The 22,430-nt window shown below is 64.1% G+C and overlaps 6 non-coding genes across 6 annotated transcripts; all 6 read left to right on the plus strand.

Moving 5' to 3' along the window:
* The first annotated feature begins 719 nt into the window (after positions 1-719).
* LOC142869539 (5S ribosomal RNA) lies at positions 720-838 on the plus strand. The gene has a single exon (XR_012918118.1). It is a non-coding gene; the product is annotated as a 5S ribosomal RNA (ribosomal RNA).
* A 3,519-nt stretch (positions 839-4,357) lies between these two features.
* LOC142869544 (5S ribosomal RNA) lies at positions 4,358-4,476 on the plus strand. The gene has a single exon (XR_012918123.1). It is a non-coding gene; the product is annotated as a 5S ribosomal RNA (ribosomal RNA).
* A 3,535-nt stretch (positions 4,477-8,011) lies between these two features.
* Positions 8,012-8,130, plus strand: LOC142869545 (5S ribosomal RNA). The gene has a single exon (XR_012918124.1). It is a non-coding gene; the product is annotated as a 5S ribosomal RNA (ribosomal RNA).
* Positions 8,131-11,648: 3,518 nt separating this feature from the next.
* Positions 11,649-11,767, plus strand: LOC142869546 (5S ribosomal RNA). The gene has a single exon (XR_012918125.1). It is a non-coding gene; the product is annotated as a 5S ribosomal RNA (ribosomal RNA).
* Positions 11,768-15,303: 3,536 nt separating this feature from the next.
* On the plus strand, positions 15,304-15,422 carry LOC142869547 (5S ribosomal RNA). The gene has a single exon (XR_012918126.1). It is a non-coding gene; the product is annotated as a 5S ribosomal RNA (ribosomal RNA).
* A 3,524-nt stretch (positions 15,423-18,946) lies between these two features.
* On the plus strand, positions 18,947-19,065 carry LOC142869540 (5S ribosomal RNA). The gene has a single exon (XR_012918119.1). It is a non-coding gene; the product is annotated as a 5S ribosomal RNA (ribosomal RNA).
* Positions 19,066-22,430: the final 3,365 nt, after the last annotated feature.

The following is a 22,430-nucleotide window of genomic DNA, read 5'->3' on the forward strand; positions in this document are numbered from 1 at the left end:
GCAGAGGAGGGTCCCGGCCCCCCCGGTCGCGTTGCCGGCAGTTCTCCAAGGGCTTGGGCGTTTTCCAGAGGTAGGAGATGGAGGGGACTGATTTCTTCAGCGCCCCACAAACCACGCCACCCCACCCATGGGACACATCCCTAGAGAGAGAGAGAGACGCCCCATACACTCGCTCCCCTCCCCCATGCGCTGTGCCCCAGCCCGGGGCCCGGGGGAATAGGCGGCAGCCCACCCACAGGGTGGGGGGCCCAGCTGAAAGGGGTTGTCGGGGAGGGCGGCCCCTGCCTGGGGTCAAAGGGCGGGCGATCCGCGCGTGCGCAATCGGCGGCGGCGGCGGCGGCGGCGGCGGCGGCGGGGGCGGCCACGAGCTGGGGGTGGGGGGCGGGTAGGTGAAGGAGGCCAGGCGAGGAGAGGAAGGGGGCTGGAAGGTCTCCACCTTGGCGAGTCCAGCCGTGGAGGCGCATCTTGTGTGAGTGTGAGTGTGTGTGTGTGTGTGTGTGTGTGTATAGAGAGACAGCCCCCCACCCCGGCCCACCGCTCCCTGCCCGCCCCGCCCCGCCTGTCACCCCCGTCCCTCGGAGCCCGCCGGACCCGGCCGGTGAACTCAACAGGCCCGGCCCGGCGCGGGTCAGCGCCGGTGCGGGGCCTGGGGCGGGAGGAGGCGGCGGGGAAGCGCAGAGAGGCTCGGCTTCTTGAGCGGGGCAGGGGCGCCCTCCGCCGTCTAGGGCCACACCACCCTGAACGCGCCCGACCTCGTCTGGTCTCGGAAGCTAAGCAGGGTCGGGCCTGGTTAGTACTTGGATGGGAGACCGCCTGGGAATACCGGGTGCCGTAGGCTTCTTCTTTTTTTTTTTTTTTGTTTTGCCTCTTGTTCTGTCCCCTCTCTGGGAGCGAGGCGGCGGCCCGGGGTGGGGGTCACCCCCACCCTCAGCGCCCGCCGCGGTGCCTGGCGCCCCAGCCCGCACCGTGGGGCCTCCTCTTGTCCCAAGCCGCGACACCGCCGTCACGCGGCAGCATGCGTGGCTTCTGGACTGTCAGGTCTCAGACCAAAGGTCTGCTCTGTGGGAACCGACACGCTGGAGGAAACCTTGAGAGTCTGAGAGGGGAGGGAGTTCCAGAAGAAGGCCAGGATGTCATTTGGAGGGAGTATGTGACCAGAACTCGTCCCGTTGCTTTTGGGGTTCTATGGGCTACACGTAGGAATCTTTGGTGGTGGCACCTGATGTTGGGGGATCCGGAGTCGCACCCAGACCTGCTCCACAGGCCTCCTTTTACTTTTCTCTTCGGATTCATTATTTTTAAAAAGTGTCTCTTATCTCTATGATTGCATTTTCTTTTCTCTCTCTTTTCAAGCAGATGATGGGAGTCCAAGTATTAAGGTGACATGTGTTGCCCGTGCCCCCCTCCCCCCTGTGTTCTTATTCATTTACCTCTGATGTCGTTCCAGCGTATTGTGGGGGTACCAATGTTAAGGTCGGGTACGTTGCCCTCTCCCAGCCTCCCCCCTCGGGTCAGAGCCTCAAGTGCGCCCATGCCCCAGTCGGTGCGCACCCACCCCATTCCTAATGGAGGTGTATGCCCATCCCCTCCCCCCACCCGCCCGACACCCACCCGATGAAGGTGATTCCTCTGTGTCCACTTAGGTGTCCATCGGTTCGTACCCATTTGCTGGTGAGCGCGAGCACGTGGTGCTCGTGTGTCCATTCTTGGGCTACCTGGCTTACTGGAACGGGTTCCAGCTCTGGCCAGGAGAACCACGAGAGGTGCCCTCTCACCGCTGCTCCTCCTAGCTGAATAGCACTCCGTGGTGTCCACGCGCCACATTTCATTTACGCACTCGTGGGTCGATGGGCACTCGGGTCGCTTCCAGGTCTTTGCGATTGTGACTTGTGCCCTGACTCTAACCCTAACCCTTACCCAGCCCGTCTCCTCCTCGGCCCCTGCCTGACTGACTCCTTCCCGCCCGGCCTGTCACCTGTCACCGTCCTCTGCCCCTGCCTGACACGCTCCTCCCCGCCCGGGCCGTCACCGTCCTCGGCCCCTGCCTGACGGGGCTCCTCCGTCGCCTGGGCCTTCCAAGGGCTTGGTGTGGACGCTGGTTCCAGGACGCCCTCCCAGGAACCCGGTAGCAGGGCGGCCGCAGCGTCTCGCGCCACCCAACCGTCCGCCGGCCGGCGGCCGTCGCTAAGTGGCCTGCGGGGGACGTGCCCCCACTGTGGGGCGGGCGCCCAGCCTGGTGTCTTCTCCGAGGCCCCGTGGCTGCTTTCACCCCCCCCCCGCAAGGGGAGAGCCGCGGAGGTGGGGACCGCCTCCTCGTGGGGACGTACACCCAGCTCTCCACGTCGGATTCCGGGGCTCTCTGTCCTGCCAGAAGGCCCAGCTGGCCTGCGGGTCCTTAGAGTGGCAAAAACATCCGAAAACTGAGATTGAGGGTCCGGTGGTTGTCTGCACTTTTGTGCTGGGCACCCCAGGGAGGCCCGGGGGCTGGCTGGACGACGCGGTCTGCTGGGCAGGGGGGGGGGTTTGGAGGAGCAACTGATGCCCTTTGCACTTTGGGTAGCAAGTGTCTGAGGTGTCTCTGAGCCCTGCGCCATGTCGGGGGTGGGGGGTGGGAGGTCGGTGGGGGTGGAGGAGCAGGAGGAGGAGGAGGAGGAGGTGGGAAGGGCCGTGGCCTGCAGTCGTCTTCCCGGGGTGGCTTCTTCCACAGGCTGCTTGGCCTGGGCTCCCTGCACCTGGGCCTTTGGAGGACTGGCCCTGTGCTTGCCAACGCTTCCCCTGCAGGGACCCAGAGCTGGGAGGTTGCATCTCTCAGCCCTGGGTCGGGCAGAGCCCCAGCGGGCCATGCCCACAACCTCTCTCAGCACGGGTCCCCCAGAAGGCTCCTTTGGGACCAGGATTCTCTTGCGGGTGACTCTTTAAGGTCTGGCCCCTGGATGGAGGGGCACCAGGAGTAGAGGAGCAGGAAGGGGAAGGGGGTGGCCATGCGAGGGGACACTTTCAGGCCAAGTCCCAGCTTCAGCCTGATCCTCCTGGGAACCCCGGGGTGTACGTCACACCTCCTGGTTGTCCCGCTCTGAGACAAGGAGCCGGGCTTCGCATTCCCCCAGCAGCCAGTCGTGGGCTGAGGACACCTGGGGCGTTGGGAACTCCCTGGCTTCTCCTTGGCTTAACATCTGGAGCTGCTTGTGAATCGTGCCGCCACACACACACCCGAGTGCAGGTGTCTTCTGCACAGACTGCGGGCCTCGCTCTTCTGAATGCCGCTAGCTCGCCACCCACCCACGGGTGAACCTGGTCAGGGTACTTTCTCTCGGGGGCAGACTCTGATCCTGGCGGGCTACCGGTGTTTCTGTTTGCTCGTTTCTTTCTTCCATTTCGGGAAAGGCTTCCTTACTGGGTGTGGAAATCTCCTATGCCTTTCCTCGCCTATTCTGTCAGCTTTAAAATTCTCTTTCAGTTGCCACCCTCACAGATGGATTAGGAAACTCTTTCCGGTGCACTCATTAGTGAAATGACCTCAATGAAGCTGGAATCCAATATCTAATGGCCGATTTTTAGCGAGTCCACACGCCAGGGTGGTCGGGGTCCAATGCAGCCCCGGCCAGGCCCAGGCCCCGGCCCCTTGGACTGGGCCACAGGAGGACACAGAGGAGGGTCCCGGCCCCCCCGGTCGCGTTGCCGGCAGTTCTCCAAGGGCTTGGGCGTTTTCCAGAGGTAGGAGATGGAGGGGACTGATTTCTTCAGCGCCCCACAAACCACGCCACCCCACCCATGGGACACATCCCTAGAGAGAGAGAGAGACGCCCCATACACTCGCTCCCCTCCCCCATGCGCTGTGCCCCAGCCCGGGGCCCGGGGGAATAGGCGGCAGCCCACCCACAGGGTGGGGGGCCCAGCTGAAAGGGGTTGTCGGGGAGGGCGGCCCCTGCCTGGGGTCAAAGGGCGGGCGATCCGCGCGTGCGCAATCGGCGGCGGCGGCGGCGGCGGCGGCGGGGGCGGCCACGAGCTGGGGGTGGGGGGCGGGTAGGTGAAGGAGGCCAGGCGAGGAGAGGAAGGGGGCTGGAAGGTCTCCACCTTGGCGAGTCCAGCCGTGGAGGCGCATCTTGTGTGAGTGTGAGTGTGTGTGTGTGTGTGTGTGTGTGTATAGAGAGACAGCCCCCCACCCCGGCCCACCGCTCCCTGCCCGCCCCGCCCCGCCTGTCACCCCCGTCCCTCGGAGCCCGCCGGACCCGGCCGGTGAACTCAACAGGCCCGGCCCGGCGCGGGTCAGCGCCGGTGCGGGGCCTGGGGCGGGAGGAGGCGGCGGGGAAGCGCAGAGAGGCTCGGCTTCTTGAGCGGGGCAGGGGCGCCCTCCGCCGTCTAGGGCCACACCACCCTGAACGCGCCCGACCTCGTCTGGTCTCGGAAGCTAAGCAGGGTCGGGCCTGGTTAGTACTTGGATGGGAGACCGCCTGGGAATACCGGGTGCCGTAGGCTTCTTCTTTTTTTTTTTTTTTGTTTTGCCTCTTGTTCTGTCCCCTCTCTGGGAGCGAGGCGGCGGCCCGGGGTGGGGGTCACCCCCACCCTCAGCGCCCGCCGCGGTGCCTGGCGCCCCAGCCCGCACCGTGGGGCCTCCTCTTGTCCCAAGCCGCGACACCGCCGTCACGCGGCAGCATGCGTGGCTTCTGGACTGTCAGGTCTCAGACCAAAGGTCTGCTCTGTGGGAACCGACACGCTGGAGGAAACCTTGAGAGTCTGAGAGGGGAGGGAGTTCCAGAAGAAGGCCAGGATGTCATTTGGAGGGAGTATGTGACCAGAACTCGTCCCGTTGCTTTTGGGGTTCTATGGGCTACACGTAGGAATCTTTGGTGGTGGCACCTGATGTTGGGGGATCCGGAGTCGCACCCAGACCTGCTCCACAGGCCTCCTTTTACTTTTCTCTTCGGATTCATTATTTTTAAAAAGTGTCTCTTATCTCTATGATTGCATTTTCTTTTCTCTCTCTTTTCAAGCAGATGATGGGAGTCCAAGTATTAAGGTGACATGTGTTGCCCGTGCCCCCCTCCCCCCTGTGTTCTTATTCATTTACCTCTGATGTCGTTCCAGCGTATTGTGGGGGTACCAATGTTAAGGTCGGGTACGTTGCCCTCTCCCAGCCTCCCCCCTCGGGTCAGAGCCTCAAGTGCGCCCATGCCCCAGTCGGTGCGCACCCACCCCATTCCTAATGGAGGTGTATGCCCATCCCCTCCCCCCACCCGCCCGACACCCACCCGATGAAGGTGATTCCTCTGTGTCCACTTAGGTGTCCATCGGTTCGTACCCATTTGCTGGTGAGCGCGAGCACGTGGTGCTCGTGTGTCCATTCTTGGGCTACCTGGCTTACTGGAACGGGTTCCAGCTCTGGCCAGGAGAACCACGAGAGGTGCCCTCTCACCGCTGCTCCTCCTAGCTGAATAGCACTCCGTGGTGTCCACGCGCCACATTTCATTTACGCACTCGTGGGTCGATGGGCACTCGGGTCGCTTCCAGGTCTTTGCGATTGTGACTTGTGCCCTGACTCTAACCCTAACCCTTACCCAGCCCGTCTCCTCCTCGGCCCCTGCCTGACTGACTCCTTCCCGCCCGGCCTGTCACCTGTCACCGTCCTCTGCCCCTGCCTGACACGCTCCTCCCCGCCCGGGCCGTCACCGTCCTCGGCCCCTGCCTGACGGGGCTCCTCCGTCGCCTGGGCCTTCCAAGGGCTTGGTGTGGACGCTGGTTCCAGGACGCCCTCCCAGGAACCCGGTAGCAGGGCGGCCGCAGCGTCTCGCGCCACCCAACCGTCCGCCGGCCGGCGGCCGTCGCTAAGTGGCCTGCGGGGGACGTGCCCCCACTGTGGGGCGGGCGCCCAGCCTGGTGTCTTCTCCGAGGCCCCGTGGCTGCTTTCCCCCCCCCCGCAAGGGGAGAGCCGCGGAGGTGGGGACCGCCTCCTCGTGGGGACGTACACCCAGCTCTCCACGTCGGATTCCGGGGCTCTCTGTCCTGCCAGAAGGCCCAGCTGGCCTGCGGGTCCTTAGAGTGGCAAAAACATCCGAAAACTGAGATTGAGGGTCCGGTGGTTGTCTGCACTTTTGTGCTGGGCACCCCAGGGAGGCCCGGGGGCTGGCTGGACGACGCGGTCTGCTGGGCAGGGGGGGGGGTTTGGAGGAGCAACTGATGCCCTTTGCACTTTGGGTAGCAAGTGTCTGAGGTGTCTCTGAGCCCTGCGCCATGTCGGGGGTGGGGGGTGGGAGGTCGGTGGGGGTGGAGGAGCAGGAGGAGGAGGAGGAGGAGGTGGGAAGGGCCGTGGCCTGCAGTCGTCTTCCCGGGGTGGCTTCTTCCACAGGCTGCTTGGCCTGGGCTCCCTGCACCTGGGCCTTTGGAGGACTGGCCCTGTGCTTGCCAACGCTTCCCCTGCAGGGACCCAGAGCTGGGAGGTTGCATCTCTCAGCCCTGGGTCGGGCAGAGCCCCAGCGGGCCATGCCCACAACCTCTCTCAGCACGGGTCCCCCAGAAGGCTCCTTTGGGACCAGGATTCTCTTGCGGGTGACTCTTTAAGGTCTGGCCCCTGGATGGAGGGGCACCAGGAGTAGAGGAGCAGGAAGGGGAAGGGGGTGGCCATGCGAGGGGACACTTTCAGGCCAAGTCCCAGCTTCAGCCTGATCCTCCTGGGAACCCCGGGGTGTACGTCACACCTCCTGGTTGTCCCGCTCTGAGACAAGGAGCCGGGCTTCGCATTCCCCCAGCAGCCAGTCGTGGGCTGAGGACACCTGGGGCGTTGGGAACTCCCTGGCTTCTCCTTGGCTTAACATCTGGAGCTGCTTGTGAATCGTGCCGCCACACACACACCCGAGTGCAGGTGTCTTCTGCACAGACTGCGGGCCTCGCTCTTCTGAATGCCGCTAGCTCGCCACCCACCCACGGGTGAACCTGGTCAGGGTACTTTCTCTCGGGGGCAGACTCTGATCCTGGCGGGCTACCGGTGTTTCTGTTTGCTCGTTTCTTTCTTCCATTTCGGGAAAGGCTTCCTTACTGGGTGTGGAAATCTCCTATGCCTTTCCTCGCCTATTCTGTCAGCTTTAAAATTCTCTTTCAGTTGCCACCCTCACAGATGGATTAGGAAACTCTTTCCGGTGCACTCATTAGTGAAATGACCTCAATGAAGCTGGAATCCAATATCTAATGGCCGATTTTTAGCGAGTCCACACGCCAGGGTGGTCGGGGTCCAATGCAGCCCCGGCCAGGCCCAGGCCCCGGCCCCTTGGACTGGGCCACAGGAGGACACAGAGGAGGGTCCCGGCCCCCCCGGTCGCGTTGCCGGCAGTTCTCCAAGGGCTTGGGCGTTTTCCAGAGGTAGGAGATGGAGGGGACTGATTTCTTCAGCGCCCCACAAACCACGCCACCCCACCCATGGGACACATCCCTAGAGAGAGAGAGAGACGCCCCATACACTCGCTCCCCTCCCCCATGCGCTGTGCCCCAGCCCGGGGCCCGGGGGAATAGGCGGCAGCCCACCCACAGGGTGGGGGGCCCAGCTGAAAGGGGTTGTCGGGGAGGGCGGCCCCTGCCTGGGGTCAAAGGGCGGGCGATCCGCGCGTGCGCAATCGGCGGCGGCGGCGGCGGCGGCGGCGGCGGCGGCGGCGGCGGCGGGGGCGGCCACGAGCTGGGGGTGGGGGGCGGGTAGGTGAAGGAGGCCAGGCGAGGAGAGGAAGGGGGCTGGAAGGTCTCCACCTTGGCGAGTCCAGCCGTGGAGGCGCATCTTGTGTGAGTGTGAGTGTGTGTGTGTGTGTGTGTGTGTGTATAGAGAGACAGCCCCCCACCCCGGCCCACCGCTCCCTGCCCGCCCCGCCCCGCCTGTCACCCCCGTCCCTCGGAGCCCGCCGGACCCGGCCGGTGAACTCAACAGGCCCGGCCCGGCGCGGGTCAGCGCCGGTGCGGGGCCTGGGGCGGGAGGAGGCGGCGGGGAAGCGCAGAGAGGCTCGGCTTCTTGAGCGGGGCAGGGGCGCCCTCCGCCGTCTAGGGCCACACCACCCTGAACGCGCCCGACCTCGTCTGGTCTCGGAAGCTAAGCAGGGTCGGGCCTGGTTAGTACTTGGATGGGAGACCGCCTGGGAATACCGGGTGCCGTAGGCTTCTTCTTTTTTTTTTTTTTTGTTTTGCCTCTTGTTCTGTCCCCTCTCTGGGAGCGAGGCGGCGGCCCGGGGTGGGGGTCACCCCCACCCTCAGCGCCCGCCGCGGTGCCTGGCGCCCCAGCCCGCACCGTGGGGCCTCCTCTTGTCCCAAGCCGCGACACCGCCGTCACGCGGCAGCATGCGTGGCTTCTGGACTGTCAGGTCTCAGACCAAAGGTCTGCTCTGTGGGAACCGACACGCTGGAGGAAACCTTGAGAGTCTGAGAGGGGAGGGAGTTCCAGAAGAAGGCCAGGATGTCATTTGGAGGGAGTATGTGACCAGAACTCGTCCCGTTGCTTTTGGGGTTCTATGGGCTACACGTAGGAATCTTTGGTGGTGGCACCTGATGTTGGGGGATCCGGAGTCGCACCCAGACCTGCTCCACAGGCCTCCTTTTACTTTTCGGATTCATTATTTTTAAAAAGTGTCTCTTATCTCTATGATTGCATTTTCTTTTCTCTCTCTTTTCAAGCAGATGATGGGAGTCCAAGTATTAAGGTGACATGTGTTGCCCGTGCCCCCCTCCCCCCTGTGTTCTTATTCATTTACCTCTGATGTCGTTCCAGCGTATTGTGGGGGTACCAATGTTAAGGTCGGGTACGTTGCCCTCTCCCAGCCTCCCCCCTCGGGTCAGAGCCTCAAGTGCGCCCATGCCCCAGTCGGTGCGCACCCACCCCATTCCTAATGGAGGTGTATGCCCATCCCCTCCCCCCACCCGCCCGACACCCACCCGATGAAGGTGATTCCTCTGTGTCCACTTAGGTGTCCATCGGTTCGTACCCATTTGCTGGTGAGCGCGAGCACGTGGTGCTCGTGTGTCCATTCTTGGGCTACCTGGCTTACTGGAACGGGTTCCAGCTCTGGCCAGGAGAACCACGAGAGGTGCCCTCTCACCGCTGCTCCTCCTAGCTGAATAGCACTCCGTGGTGTCCACGCGCCACATTTCATTTACGCACTCGTGGGTCGATGGGCACTCGGGTCGCTTCCAGGTCTTTGCGATTGTGACTTGTGCCCTGACTCTAACCCTAACCCTTACCCAGCCCGTCTCCTCCTCGGCCCCTGCCTGACTGACTCCTTCCCGCCCGGCCTGTCACCTGTCACCGTCCTCTGCCCCTGCCTGACACGCTCCTCCCCGCCCGGGCCGTCACCGTCCTCGGCCCCTGCCTGACGGGGCTCCTCCGTCGCCTGGGCCTTCCAAGGGCTTGGTGTGGACGCTGGTTCCAGGACGCCCTCCCAGGAACCCGGTAGCAGGGCGGCCGCAGCGTCTCGCGCCACCCAACCGTCCGCCGGCCGGCGGCCGTCGCTAAGTGGCCTGCGGGGGACGTGCCCCCACTGTGGGGCGGGCGCCCAGCCTGGTGTCTTCTCCGAGGCCCCGTGGCTGCTTTCCCCCCCCCCGCAAGGGGAGAGCCGCGGAGGTGGGGACCGCCTCCTCGTGGGGACGTACACCCAGCTCTCCACGTCGGATTCCGGGGCTCTCTGTCCTGCCAGAAGGCCCAGCTGGCCTGCGGGTCCTTAGAGTGGCAAAAACATCCGAAAACTGAGATTGAGGGTCCGGTGGTTGTCTGCACTTTTGTGCTGGGCACCCCAGGGAGGCCCGGGGGCTGGCTGGACGACGCGGTCTGCTGGGCAGGGGGGGGGGTTTGGAGGAGCAACTGATGCCCTTTGCACTTTGGGTAGCAAGTGTCTGAGGTGTCTCTGAGCCCTGCGCCATGTCGGGGGTGGGGGGTGGGAGGTCGGTGGGGGTGGAGGAGCAGGAGGAGGAGGAGGAGGAGGTGGGAAGGGCCGTGGCCTGCAGTCGTCTTCCCGGGGTGGCTTCTTCCACAGGCTGCTTGGCCTGGGCTCCCTGCACCTGGGCCTTTGGAGGACTGGCCCTGTGCTTGCCAACGCTTCCCCTGCAGGGACCCAGAGCTGGGAGGTTGCATCTCTCAGCCCTGGGTCGGGCAGAGCCCCAGCGGGCCATGCCCACAACCTCTCTCAGCACGGGTCCCCCAGAAGGCTCCTTTGGGACCAGGATTCTCTTGCGGGTGACTCTTTAAGGTCTGGCCCCTGGATGGAGGGGCACCAGGAGTAGAGGAGCAGGAAGGGGAAGGGGGTGGCCATGCGAGGGGACACTTTCAGGCCAAGTCCCAGCTTCAGCCTGATCCTCCTGGGAACCCCGGGGTGTACGTCACACCTCCTGGTTGTCCCGCTCTGAGACAAGGAGCCGGGCTTCGCATTCCCCCAGCAGCCAGTCGTGGGCTGAGGACACCTGGGGCGTTGGGAACTCCCTGGCTTCTCCTTGGCTTAACATCTGGAGCTGCTTGTGAATCGTGCCGCCACACACACACCCGAGTGCAGGTGTCTTCTGCACAGACTGCGGGCCTCGCTCTTCTGAATGCCGCTAGCTCGCCACCCACCCACGGGTGAACCTGGTCAGGGTACTTTCTCTCGGGGGCAGACTCTGATCCTGGCGGGCTACCGGTGTTTCTGTTTGCTCGTTTCTTTCTTCCATTTCGGGAAAGGCTTCCTTACTGGGTGTGGAAATCTCCTATGCCTTTCCTCGCCTATTCTGTCAGCTTTAAAATTCTCTTTCAGTTGCCACCCTCACAGATGGATTAGGAAACTCTTTCCGGTGCACTCATTAGTGAAATGACCTCAATGAAGCTGGAATCCAATATCTAATGGCCGATTTTTAGCGAGTCCACACGCCAGGGTGGTCGGGGTCCAATGCAGCCCCGGCCAGGCCCAGGCCCCGGCCCCTTGGACTGGGCCACAGGAGGACACAGAGGAGGGTCCCGGCCCCCCCGGTCGCGTTGCCGGCAGTTCTCCAAGGGCTTGGGCGTTTTCCAGAGGTAGGAGATGGAGGGGACTGATTTCTTCAGCGCCCCACAAACCACGCCACCCCACCCATGGGACACATCCCTAGAGAGAGAGAGAGACGCCCCATACACTCGCTCCCCTCCCCCATGCGCTGTGCCCCAGCCCGGGGCCCGGGGGAATAGGCCGCAGCCCACCCACAGGGTGGGGGGCCCAGCTGAAAGGGGTTGTCGGGGAGGGCGGCCCCTGCCTGGGGTCAAAGGGCGGGCGATCCGCGCGTGCGCAATCGGCGGCGGCGGCGGCGGCGGCGGCGGCGGCGGGGGCGGCCACGAGCTGGGGGTGGGGGGCGGGTAGGTGAAGGAGGCCAGGCGAGGAGAGGAAGGGGGCTGGAAGGTCTCCACCTTGGCGAGTCCAGCCGTGGAGGCGCATCTTGTGTGAGTGTGAGTGTGTGTGTGTGTGTGTGTGTGTGTATAGAGAGACAGCCCCCCACCCCGGCCCACCGCTCCCTGCCCGCCCCGCCCCGCCTGTCACCCCCGTCCCTCGGAGCCCGCCGGACCCGGCCGGTGAACTCAACAGGCCCGGCCCGGCGCGGGTCAGCGCCGGTGCGGGGCCTGGGGCGGGAGGAGGCGGCGGGGAAGCGCAGAGAGGCTCGGCTTCTTGAGCGGGGCAGGGGCGCCCTCCGCCGTCTAGGGCCACACCACCCTGAACGCGCCCGACCTCGTCTGGTCTCGGAAGCTAAGCAGGGTCGGGCCTGGTTAGTACTTGGATGGGAGACCGCCTGGGAATACCGGGTGCCGTAGGCTTCTTCTTTTTTTTTTTTTTTGTTTTGCCTCTTGTTCTGTCCCCTCTCTGGGAGCGAGGCGGCGGCCCGGGGTGGGGGTCACCCCCACCCTCAGCGCCCGCCGCGGTGCCTGGCGCCCCAGCCCGCACCGTGGGGCCTCCTCTTGTCCCAAGCCGCGACACCGCCGTCACGCGGCAGCATGCGTGGCTTCTGGACTGTCAGGTCTCAGACCAAAGGTCTGCTCTGTGGGAACCGACACGCTGGAGGAAACCTTGAGAGTCTGAGAGGGGAGGGAGTTCCAGAAGAAGGCCAGGATGTCATTTGGAGGGAGTATGTGACCAGAACTCGTCCCGTTGCTTTTGGGGTTCTATGGGCTACACGTAGGAATCTTTGGTGGTGGCACCTGATGTTGGGGGATCCGGAGTCGCACCCAGACCTGCTCCACAGGCCTCCTTTTACTTTTCTCTTCGGATTCATTATTTTTAAAAAGTGTCTCTTATCTCTATGATTGCATTTTCTTTTCTCTCTCTTTTCAAGCAGATGATGGGAGTCCAAGTATTAAGGTGACATGTGTTGCCCGTGCCCCCCTCCCCCCTGTGTTCTTATTCATTTACCTCTGATGTCGTTCCAGCGTATTGTGGGGGTACCAATGTTAAGGTCGGGTACGTTGCCCTCTCCCAGCCTCCCCCCTCGGGTCAGAGCCTCAAGTGCGCCCATGCCCCAGTCGGTGCGCACCCACCCCATTCCTAATGGAGGTGTATGCCCATCCCCTCCCCCCACCCGCCCGACACCCACCCGATGAAGGTGATTCCTCTGTGTCCACTTAGGTGTCCATCGGTTCGTACCCATTTGCTGGTGAGCGCGAGCACGTGGTGCTCGTGTGTCCATTCTTGGGCTACCTGGCTTACTGGAACGGGTTCCAGCTCTGGCCAGGAGAACCACGAGAGGTGCCCTCTCACCGCTGCTCCTCCTAGCTGAATAGCACTCCGTGGTGTCCACGCGCCACATTTCATTTACGCACTCGTGGGTCGATGGGCACTCGGGTCGCTTCCAGGTCTTTGCGATTGTGACTTGTGCCCTGACTCTAACCCTAACCCTTACCCAGCCCGTCTCCTCCTCGGCCCCTGCCTGACTGACTCCTTCCCGCCCGGCCTGTCACCTGTCACCGTCCTCTGCCCCTGCCTGACACGCTCCTCCCCGCCCGGGCCGTCACCGTCCTCGGCCCCTGCCTGACGGGGCTCCTCCGTCGCCTGGGCCTTCCAAGGGCTTGGTGTGGACGCTGGTTCCAGGACGCCCTCCCAGGAACCCGGTAGCAGGGCGGCCGCAGCGTCTCGCGCCACCCAACCGTCCGCCGGCCGGCGGCCGTCGCTAAGTGGCCTGCGGGGGACGTGCCCCCACTGTGGGGCGGGCGCCCAGCCTGGTGTCTTCTCCGAGGCCCCGTGGCTGCTTTCACCCCCCCCCGCAAGGGGAGAGCCGCGGAGGTGGGGACCGCCTCCTCGTGGGGACGTACACCCAGCTCTCCACGTCGGATTCCGGGGCTCTCTGTCCTGCCAGAAGGCCCAGCTGGCCTGCGGGTCCTTAGAGTGGCAAAAACATCCGAAAACTGAGATTGAGGGTCCGGTGGTTGTCTGCACTTTTGTGCTGGGCACCCCAGGGAGGCCCGGGGGCTGGCTGGACGACGCGGTCTGCTGGGCAGGGGGGGGGGTTTGGAGGAGCAACTGATGCCCTTTGCACTTTGGGTAGCAAGTGTCTGAGGTGTCTCTGAGCCCTGCGCCATGTCGGGGGTGGGGGGTGGGAGGTCGGTGGGGGTGGAGGAGCAGGAGGAGGAGGAGGAGGAGGTGGGAAGGGCCGTGGCCTGCAGTCGTCTTCCCGGGGTGGCTTCTTCCACAGGCTGCTTGGCCTGGGCTCCCTGCACCTGGGCCTTTGGAGGACTGGCCCTGTGCTTGCCAACGCTTCCCCTGCAGGGACCCAGAGCTGGGAGGTTGCATCTCTCAGCCCTGGGTCGGGCAGAGCCCCAGCGGGCCATGCCCACAACCTCTCTCAGCACGGGTCCCCCAGAAGGCTCCTTTGGGACCAGGATTCTCTTGCGGGTGACTCTTTAAGGTCTGGCCCCTGGATGGAGGGGCACCAGGAGTAGAGGAGCAGGAAGGGGAAGGGGGTGGCCATGCGAGGGGACACTTTCAGGCCAAGTCCCAGCTTCAGCCTGATCCTCCTGGGAACCCCGGGGTGTACGTCACACCTCCTGGTTGTCCCGCTCTGAGACAAGGAGCCGGGCTTCGCATTCCCCCAGCAGCCAGTCGTGGGCTGAGGACACCTGGGGCGTTGGGAACTCCCTGGCTTCTCCTTGGCTTAACATCTGGAGCTGCTTGTGAATCGTGCCGCCACACACACACCCGAGTGCAGGTGTCTTCTGCACAGACTGCGGGCCTCGCTCTTCTGAATGCCGCTAGCTCGCCACCCACCCACGGGTGAACCTGGTCAGGGTACTTTCTCTCGGGGGCAGACTCTGATCCTGGCGGGCTACCGGTGTTTCTGTTTGCTCGTTTCTTTCTTCCATTTCGGGAAAGGCTTCCTTACTGGGTGTGGAAATCTCCTATGCCTTTCCTCGCCTATTCTGTCAGCTTTAAAATTCTCTTTCAGTTGCCACCCTCACAGATGGATTAGGAAACTCTTTCCGAAACTCTTTCCGGTGCACTCATTAGTGAAATGACCTCAATGAAGCTGGAATCCAATATCTAATGGCCGATTTTTAGCGAGTCCACACGCCAGGGTGGTCGGGGTCCAATGCAGCCCCGGCCAGGCCCAGGCCCCGGCCCCTTGGACTGGGCCACAGGAGGACGCAGAGGAGGGTCCCGGCCCCCCCGGTCGCGTTGCCGGCAGTTCTCCAAGGGCTTGGGCGTTTTCCAGAGGTAGGAGATGGAGGGGACTGATTTCTTCAGCGCCCCACAAACCACGCCACCCCACCCATGGGACACATCCCTAGAGAGAGAGAGAGACGCCCCATACACTCGCTCCCCTCCCCCATGCGCTGTGCCCCAGCCCGGGGCCCGGGGGAATAGGCGGCAGCCCACCCACAGGGTGGGGGGCCCAGCTGAAAGGGGTTGTCGGGGAGGGCGGCCCCTGCCTGGGGTCAAAGGGCGGGCGATCCGCGCGTGCGCAATCGGCGGCGGCGGCGGCGGCGGCGGCGGCGGCGGGGGCGGCCACGAGCTGGGGGTGGGGGGCGGGTAGGTGAAGGAGGCCAGGCGAGGAGAGGAAGGGGGCTGGAAGGTCTCCACCTTGGCGAGTCCAGCCGTGGAGGCGCATCTTGTGTGAGTGTGAGTGTGTGTGTGTGTGTGTGTGTGTGTATAGAGAGACAGCCCCCCACCCCGGCCCACCGCTCCCTGCCCGCCCCGCCCCGCCTGTCACCCCCGTCCCTCGGAGCCCGCCGGACCCGGCCGGTGAACTCAACAGGCCCGGCCCGGCGCGGGTCAGCGCCGGTGCGGGGCCTGGGGCGGGAGGAGGCGGCGGGGAAGCGCAGAGAGGCTCGGCTTCTTGAGCGGGGCAGGGGCGCCCTCCGCCGTCTAGGGCCACACCACCCTGAACGCGCCCGACCTCGTCTGGTCTCGGAAGCTAAGCAGGGTCGGGCCTGGTTAGTACTTGGATGGGAGACCGCCTGGGAATACCGGGTGCCGTAGGCTTCTTCTTTTTTTTTTTTTTTGTTTTGCCTCTTGTTCTGTCCCCTCTCTGGGAGCGAGGCGGCGGCCCGGGGTGGGGGTCACCCCCACCCTCAGCGCCCGCCGCGGTGCCTGGCGCCCCAGCCCGCACCGTGGGGCCTCCTCTTGTCCCAAGCCGCGACACCGCCGTCACGCGGCAGCATGCGTGGCTTCTGGACTGTCAGGTCTCAGACCAAAGGTCTGCTCTGTGGGAACCGACACGCTGGAGGAAACCTTGAGAGTCTGAGAGGGGAGGGAGTTCCAGAAGAAGGCCAGGATGTCATTTGGAGGGAGTATGTGACCAGAACTCGTCCCGTTGCTTTTGGGGTTCTATGGGCTACACGTAGGAATCTTTGGTGGTGGCACCTGATGTTGGGGGATCCGGAGTCGCACCCAGACCTGCTCCACAGGCCTCCTTTTACTTTTCTCTTCGGATTCATTATTTTTAAAAAGTGTCTCTTATCTCTATGATTGCATTTTCTTTTCTCTCTCTTTTCAAGCAGATGATGGGAGTCCAAGTATTAAGGTGACATGTGTTGCCCGTGCCCCCCTCCCCCCTGTGTTCTTATTCATTTACCTCTGATGTCGTTCCAGCGTATTGTGGGGGTACCAATGTTAGGGTCGGGTACGTTGCCCTCTCCCTGCCTCCCCCCTCGGGTCAGAGCCTCAAGTGCGCCCATCCCCCAGTCGGTGCGCACCCACCCCATTCCTAATGGAGGTGTATGCCCATCCCCTCCCCCCACCCGCCCGACACCCACCCGATGAAGGTGATTCCTCTGTGTCCACTTAGGTGTCCATCGGTTCGTACCCATTTGCTGGTGAGCGCGAGCACGTGGTGCTCGTGTGTCCATTCTTGGGCTACCTGGCTTACTGGAACGGGTTCCAGCTCTGGCCAGGAGAACCACGAGAGGTGCCCTCTCACCGCTGCTCCTCCTAGCTGAATAGCACTCCGTGGTGTCCACGCGCCACATTTCATTTACGCACTCGTGGGTCGATGGGCACTCGGGTCGCTTCCAGGTCTTTGCGATTGTGACTTGTGCCCTGACTCTAACCCTAACCCTTACCCAGCCCGTCTCCTCCTCGGCCCCTGCCTGACTGACTCCTTCCCGCCCGGCCTGTCACCTGTCACCGTCCTCTGCCCCTGCCTGACACGCTCCTCCCCGCCCGGGCCGTCACCGTCCTCGGCCCCTGCCTGACGGGGCTCCTCCGTCGCCTGGGCCTTCCAAGGGCTTGGTGTGGACGCTGGTTCCAGGACGCCCTCCCAGGAACCCGGTAGCAGGGCGGCCGCAGCGTCTCGCGCCACCCAACCGTCCGCCGGCCGGCGGCCGTCGCTAAGTGGCCTGCGGGGGACGTGCCCCCACTGTGGGGCGGGCGCCCAGCCTGGTGTCTTCTCCGAGGCCCCGTGGCTGCTTTCACCCCCCCCCGCAAGGGGAGAGCCGCGGAGGTGGGGACCGCCTCCTCGTGGGGACGTACACCCAGCTCTCCACGTCGGATTCCGGGGCTCTCTGTCCTGCCAGAAGGCCCAGCTGGCCTGCGGGTCCTTAGAGTGGCAAAAACATCCGAAAACTGAGATTGAGGGTCCGGTGGTTGTCTGCACTTTTGTGCTGGGCACCCCAGGGAGGCCCGGGGGCTGGCTGGACGACGCGGTCTGCTGGGCAGGGGGGGGGGTTTGGAGGAGCAACTGATGCCCTTTGCACTTTGGGTAGCAAGTGTCTGAGGTGTCTCTGAGCCCTGCGCCATGTCGGGGGTGGGGGGTGGGAGGTCGGTGGGGGTGGAGGAGCAGGAGGAGGAGGAGGAGGAGGTGGGAAGGGCCGTGGCCTGCAGTCGTCTTCCCGGGGTGGCTTCTTCCACAGGCTGCTTGGCCTGGGCTCCCTGCACCTGGGCCTTTGGAGGACTGGCCCTGTGCTTGCCAACGCTTCCCCTGCAGGGACCCAGAGCTGGGAGGTTGCATCTCTCAGCCCTGGGTCGGGCAGAGCCCCAGCGGGCCATGCCCACAACCTCTCTCAGCACGGGTCCCCCAGAAGGCTCCTTTGGGACCAGGATTCTCTTGCGGGTGACTCTTTAAGGTCTGGCCCCTGGATGGAGGGGCACCAGGAGTAGAGGAGCAGGAAGGGGAAGGGGGTGGCCATGCGAGGGGACACTTTCAGGCCAAGTCCCAGCTTCAGCCTGATCCTCCTGGGAACCCCGGGGTGTACGTCACACCTCCTGGTTGTCCCGCTCTGAGACAAGGAGCCGGGCTTCGCATTCCCCCAGCAGCCAGTCGTGGGCTGAGGACACCTGGGGCGTTGGGAACTCCCTGGCTTCTCCTTGGCTTAACATCTGGAGCTGCTTGTGAATCGTGCCGCCACACACACACCCGAGTGCAGGTGTCTTCTGCACAGACTGCGGGCCTCGCTCTTCTGAATGCCGCTAGCTCGCCACCCACCCACGGGTGAACCTGGTCAGGGTACTTTCTCTCGGGGGCAGACTCTGATCCTGGCGGGCTACCGGTGTTTCTGTTTGCTCGTTTCTTTCTTCCATTTCGGGAAAGGCTTCCTTACTGGGTGTGGAAATCTCCTATGCCTTTCCTCGCCTATTCTGTCAGCTTTAAAATTCTCTTTCAGTTGCCACCCTCACAGATGGATTAGGAAACTCTTTCCGGTGCACTCATTAGTGAAATGACCTCAATGAAGCTGGAATCCAATATCTAATGGCCGATTTTTAGCGAGTCCACACGCCAGGGTGGTCGGGGTCCAATGCAGCCCCGGCCAGGCCCAGGCCCCGGCCCCTTGGACTGGGCCACAGGAGGACGCAGAGGAGGGTCCCGGCCCCCCCGGTCGCGTTGCCGGCAGTTCTCCAAGGGCTTGGGCGTTTTCCAGAGGTAGGAGATGGAGGGGACTGATTTCTTCAGCGCCCCACAAACCACGCCACCCCACCCATGGGACACATCCCTAGAGAGAGAGAGAGACGCCCCATACACTCGCTCCCCTCCCCCATGCGCTGTGCCCCAGCCCGGGGCCCGGGGGAATAGGCGGCAGCCCACCCACAGGGTGGGGGGCCCAGCTGAAAGGGGTTGTCGGGGAGGGCGGCCCCTGCCTGGGGTCAAAGGGCGGGCGATCCGCGCGTGCGCAATCGGCGGCGGCGGCGGCGGCGGCGGCGGCGGCGGGGGCGGCCACGAGCTGGGGGTGGGGGGCGGGTAGGTGAAGGAGGCCAGGCGAGGAGAGGAAGGGGGCTGGAAGGTCTCCACCTTGGCGAGTCCAGCCGTGGAGGCGCATCTTGTGTGAGTGTGAGTGTGTGTGTGTGTGTGTGTGTGTGTATAGAGAGACAGCCCCCCACCCCGGCCCACCGCTCCCTGCCCGCCCCGCCCCGCCTGTCACCCCCGTCCCTCGGAGCCCGCCGGACCCGGCCGGTGAACTCAACAGGCCCGGCCCGGCGCGGGTCAGCGCCGGTGCGGGGCCTGGGGCGGGAGGAGGCGGCGGGGAAGCGCAGAGAGGCTCGGCTTCTTGAGCGGGGCAGGGGCGCCCTCCGCCGTCTAGGGCCACACCACCCTGAACGCGCCCGACCTCGTCTGGTCTCGGAAGCTAAGCAGGGTCGGGCCTGGTTAGTACTTGGATGGGAGACCGCCTGGGAATACCGGGTGCCGTAGGCTTCTTCTTTTTTTTTTTTTTTGTTTTGCCTCTTGTTCTGTCCCCTCTCTGGGAGCGAGGCGGCGGCCCGGGGTGGGGGTCACCCCCACCCTCAGCGCCCGCCGCGGTGCCTGGCGCCCCAGCCCGCACCGTGGGGCCTCCTCTTGTCCCAAGCCGCGACACCGCCGTCACGCGGCAGCATGCGTGGCTTCTGGACTGTCAGGTCTCAGACCAAAGGTCTGCTCTGTGGGAACCGACACGCTGGAGGAAACCTTGAGAGTCTGAGAGGGGAGGGAGTTCCAGAAGAAGGCCAGGATGTCATTTGGAGGGAGTATGTGACCAGAACTCGTCCCGTTGCTTTTGGGGTTCTATGGGCTACACGTAGGAATCTTTGGTGGTGGCACCTGATGTTGGGGGATCCGGAGTCGCACCCAGACCTGCTCCACAGGCCTCCTTTTACTTTTCTCTTCGGATTCATTATTTTTAAAAAGTGTCTCTTATCTCTATGATTGCATTTTCTTTTCTCTCTCTTTTCAAGCAGATGATGGGAGTCCAAGTATTAAGGTGACATGTGTTGCCCGTGCCCCCCTCCCCCCTGTGTTCTTATTCATTTACCTCTGATGTCGTTCCAGCGTATTGTGGGGGTACCAATGTTAGGGTCGGGTACGTTGCCCTCTCCCTGCCTCCCCCCTCGGGTCAGAGCCTCAAGTGCGCCCATCCCCCAGTCGGTGCGCACCCACCCCATTCCTAATGGAGGTGTATGCCCATCCCCTCCCCCCACCCGCCCGACACCCACCCGATGAAGGTGATTCCTCTGTGTCCACTTAGGTGTCCATCGGTTCGTACCCATTTGCTGGTGAGCGCGAGCACGTGGTGCTCGTGTGTCCATTCTTGGGCTACCTGGCTTACTGGAACGGGTTCCAGCTCTGGCCAGGAGAACCACGAGAGGTGCCCTCTCACCGCTGCTCCTCCTAGCTGAATAGCACTCCGTGGTGTCCACGCGCCACATTTCATTTACGCACTCGTGGGTCGATGGGCACTCGGGTCGCTTCCAGGTCTTTGCGATTGTGACTTGTGCCCTGACTCTAACCCTAACCCTTACCCAGCCCGTCTCCTCCTCGGCCCCTGCCTGACTGACTCCTTCCCGCCCGGCCTGTCACCTGTCACCGTCCTCTGCCCCTGCCTGACACGCTCCTCCCCGCCCGGGCCGTCACCGTCCTCGGCCCCTGCCTGACGGGGCTCCTCCGTCGCCTGGGCCTTCCAAGGGCTTGGTGTGGACGCTGGTTCCAGGACGCCCTCCCAGGAACCCGGTAGCAGGGCGGCCGCAGCGTCTCGCGCCACCCAACCGTCCGCCGGCCGGCGGCCGTCGCTAAGTGGCCTGCGGGGGACGTGCCCCCACTGTGGGGCGGGCGCCCAGCCTGGTGTCTTCTCCGAGGCCCCGTGGCTGCTTTCACCCCCCCCCGCAAGGGGAGAGCCGCGGAGGTGGGGACCGCCTCCTCGTGGGGACGTACACCCAGCTCTCCACGTCGGATTCCGGGGCTCTCTGTCCTGCCAGAAGGCCCAGCTGGCCTGCGGGTCCTTAGAGTGGCAAAAACATCCGAAAACTGAGATTGAGGGTCCGGTGGTTGTCTGCACTTTTGTGCTGGGCACCCCAGGGAGGCCCGGGGGCTGGCTGGACGACGCGGTCTGCTGGGCAGGGGGGGGGGTTTGGAGGAGCAACTGATGCCCTTTGCACTTTGGGTAGCAAGTGTCTGAGGTGTCTCTGAGCCCTGCGCCATGTCGGGGGTGGGGGGTGGGAGGTCGGTGGGGGTGGAGGAGCAGGAGGAGGAGGAGGAGGAGGTGGGAAGGGCCGTGGCCTGCAGTCGTCTTCCCGGGGTGGCTTCTTCCACAGGCTGCTTGGCCTGGGCTCCCTGCACCTGGGCCTTTGGAGGACTGGCCCTGTGCTTGCCAACGCTTCCCCTGCAGGGACCCAGAGCTGGGAGGTTGCATCTCTCAGCCCTGGGTCGGGCAGAGCCCCAGCGGGCCATGCCCACAACCTCTCTCAGCACGGGTCCCCCAGAAGGCTCCTTTGGGACCAGGATTCTCTTGCGGGTGACTCTTTAAGGTCTGGCCCCTGGATGGAGGGGCACCAGGAGTAGAGGAGCAGGAAGGGGAAGGGGGTGGCCATGCGAGGGGACACTTTCAGGCCAAGTCCCAGCTTCAGCCTGATCCTCCTGGGAACCCCGGGGTGTACGTCACACCTCCTGGTTGTCCCGCTCTGAGACAAGGAGCCGGGCTTCGCATTCCCCCAGCAGCCAGTCGTGGGCTGAGGACACCTGGGGCGTTGGGAACTCCCTGGCTTCTCCTTGGCTTAACATCTGGAGCTGCTTGTGAATCGTGCCGCCACACACACACCCGAGTGCAGGTGTCTTCTGCACAGACTGCGGGCCTCGCTCTTCTGAATGCCGCTAGCTCGCCACCCACCCACGGGTGAACCTGGTCAGGGTACTTTCTCTCGGGGGCAGACTCTGATCCTGGCGGGCTACCGGTGTTTCTGTTTGCTCGTTTCTTTCTTCCATTTCGGGAAAGGCTTCCTTACTGGGTGTGGAAATCTCCTATGCCTTTCCTCGCCTATTCTGTCAGCTTTAAAATTCTCTTTCAGTTGCCACCCTCACAGATGGATTAGGAAACTCTTTCCGGTGCACTCATTAGTGAAATGACCTCAATGAAGCTGGAATCCAATATCTAATGGCCGATTTTTAGCGAGTCCACACGCCAGGGTGGTCGGGGTCCAATGCAGCCCCGGCCAGGCCCAGGCCCCGGCCCCTTGGACTGGGCCACAGGAGGACGCAGAGGAGGGTCCCGGCCCCCCCGGTCGCGTTGCCGGCAGTTCTCCAAGGGCTTGGGCGTTTTCCAGAGGTAGGAGATGGAGGGGACTGATTTCTTCAGCGCCCCACAAACCACGCCACCCCACCCATGGGACACATCCCTAGAGAGAGAGAGAGACGCCCCATACACTCGCTCCCCTCCCCCATGCGCTGTGCCCCAGCCCGGGGCCCGGGGGAATAGGCGGCAGCCCACCCACAGGGTGGGGGGCCCAGCTGAAAGGGGTTGTCGGGGAGGGCGGCCCCTGCCTGGGGTCAAAGGGCGGGCGATCCGCGCGTGCGCAATCGGCGGCGGCGGCGGCGGCGGCGGCGGCGGCGGGGGCGGCCACGAGCTGGGGGTGGGGGGCGGGTAGGTGAAGGAGGCCAGGCGAGGAGAGGAAGGGGGCTGGAAGGTCTCCACCTTGGCGAGTCCAGCCGTGGAGGCGCATCTTGTGTGAGTGTGAGTGTGTGTGTGTGTGTGTGTGTGTGTATAGAGAGACAGCCCCCCACCCCGGCCCACCGCTCCCTGCCCGCCCCGCCCCGCC

Source organism: Microcebus murinus, unplaced genomic scaffold, assembly GCF_040939455.1.
Source record: "Microcebus murinus isolate Inina unplaced genomic scaffold, M.murinus_Inina_mat1.0 scaf087_hap2_Mmur4.0, whole genome shotgun sequence".
Taxonomy (NCBI): Eukaryota; Metazoa; Chordata; class Mammalia; order Primates; family Cheirogaleidae; genus Microcebus; species Microcebus murinus.